Genomic DNA, 2,291 nt, shown 5'->3' on the forward strand with positions numbered 1-2,291 from the left:
AACAGAGTCATTTCTGCATCCGGGAGGGGAGTGTCTCTGAGATCCGGCCTTATTCCCATCACTTGGGTTAGGACCTTCCCACAGTTGTGTGGGTGGTCAGCCAGCACCTCTGGTAGCAACGTGGCTGGATTTATCACCTCAGGGGGCAGGAAGATCACTTTTGGTTTGTTGAGGAGGAGGGCCTGATACCCCGTCACTCAGGCATTTGTTATCTACCGGTCTGGTGGAGTCTGGAGAAGGCCCTCAATAACGTGGGTGGTGGTCAATATGAGATTTTGACCCAGAGTCAATTTGCATGCATCCTTGACCAGGAGAGCCGTGGCAGCAATTATGCAGAAGCAAGGGGGGAACCCAGCTGCTACTGGATCTAGTTTCTTGCTATGATAGGCCACTGGCCTTCACCAAGGCCCCAGAGTCTGAGTCAAAACTCCTTTAGTCAGCCCTGCCTTTCCATCCACATACAAGTGGAAGGGCTTGGTAACATCTGGGATGACCAATTCTGGGGCACTCAGTAAGGCTCTTTGTAATTCCCAAAATGCTCCTTCTGCCTCAGCTGTCCACACTCTACCATAATGAGTCCTCCCTTAGCCAGTTCATAGAGAGGTTGTGCCATCTCCATGAAGGTGGCATCCACAGCCTGCAGTAGCCCACCATCCCAAGAAACTCCCTCTTGGAGATCAAAGCCTACAGCACCTGGTATTCCCAGGCAGTCTTCCATCCAAGTACTAACCAGGCCCGACCCTGCTTAGCTTCCAGGATCAGATGATATCGGATGTGTACAGGGTGGTATGGCCGTAGACAATCATAGGGTTCTTACCCGATATTCTCAGATGAGTGTACGCGACACCCTGTGTAACATGGAACCATCCTCCCCTTGCTGGAGGAAGCTGAACTTTCTCATACCCTACTGTTACCTTAATCTGCCCAGGCTTGGTTAGCTACCATATCTCTCTTGTTCACAGTTACGTTGGCCCCCGGCCTTCTTGGGCTACTGATGCCTTGTGGTCATATCCATTCTGTACAAAGGAGGAGGTAGTGGAAGGTTTCTAAGTGCTTGGAACAGAATGATGTTTCAGACAGATGGACATGTCGTTCAAAAACGCAGAGGCTGAAGAGAGCCAGCATATTCAGGAACGTGCCAGCAGCTGCACATATATCAATCAGGACAGGTCCCTGGCAGCTTCTGATGCCCAAGATTTGAAGCCTCGACTCCCGAGCTCCTCCCATGGGCCCTTGTGTGACCCATCAAGTCCAGACACCAGAGAAGAGGGACGGGCAGCTCATGGAGCTTCAGAGAGTTTTCTTCCCCTTGGAAGATGGCTTCCTAGACTCAAAGTGGACCGTCAGACTCTCGTTTTTTTCTAGGTTTGAAAGCCAACACAGAGGTGCTGATCAGAGTCCAAATTCATTGCACAGATTTTCCCCTGTTCCATCTCCAGATTCTGGGTGGAGGGAACATGCCTCAATATTATGAAAACCATCTATGAAAAGCCTACATATAATGTCATTCTCAATGGAGAAAAATTGAGAGCTTTTCTCTTAAGATCAGGAACATGTCATCATGTCATGGATGCCCACACTCCCCAATTTTGTTCGGCATAGTATTAGAAATCCTAGCTTCAGCAATAAGACAACAAAAAGAAATAAAAGGTATACAAATGGGCAAAGAATTAGTTAAACTCTCTGTCTTCATATATGACATGATATTTTGTGTGGAGAACCCAAAATACTTCACCCCCAAATTCTTAGAACTTACACAAAAATTTAGCAACATGGCAAGGTACAAAATCAATGCACAGAAATCTTTTGCATTTCTATACACTAACAGTGTGACTGAAAAAAGAGTAATTAAGGAATCAATTCCTTTTACAATAGCATGAAAAGTCATAAGATACTTAAGAATAAACCTAAGTAGAAGGGGCAAGATGGTGGAGAAGTAGGAAATGCTGTTTCAACTGGTTCCATAAAGTGAGCTGATTATCTACCAGAACACTCTGAACACCCATTAAATCAGCCTGAGATGTAAGATTATACAATTTTGGGTCTCTAGGGGAAGAATACTCTAATGGTGAGGTAAAGCAGAGTTTTCAATCATGGGACTGATATTGGAGGATAAACAAAATGGGGAGGAAGCCTCCAGAAATAACCCTTTGGAATGAAATACATCAGTGCCCGAGTGCCCTGCGATTGAGGACAAGCATTAACCTGGAGTCTAGTTAAAAGCACTCAAAAGGAGCAAAACATCTTAAGGGGTTACTGGTGGTCATGGGGATGGGCTTAAGCCCATGGAC

The 2,291-nt window shown here is 46.1% G+C and overlaps 1 pseudogene; it reads right to left on the minus strand.

Moving 5' to 3' along the window:
• Window positions 1-681: 681 nt before the first annotated feature.
• LOC132028978 (5S ribosomal RNA) lies at window positions 682-800 on the minus strand (annotated as a pseudogene).
• Window positions 801-2,291: the final 1,491 nt, after the last annotated feature.

This window comes from Mustela nigripes, chromosome 12 (genome assembly GCF_022355385.1).
Source record: "Mustela nigripes isolate SB6536 chromosome 12, MUSNIG.SB6536, whole genome shotgun sequence".
In the NCBI taxonomy this organism is placed as follows: Eukaryota; Metazoa; Chordata; class Mammalia; order Carnivora; family Mustelidae; genus Mustela; species Mustela nigripes.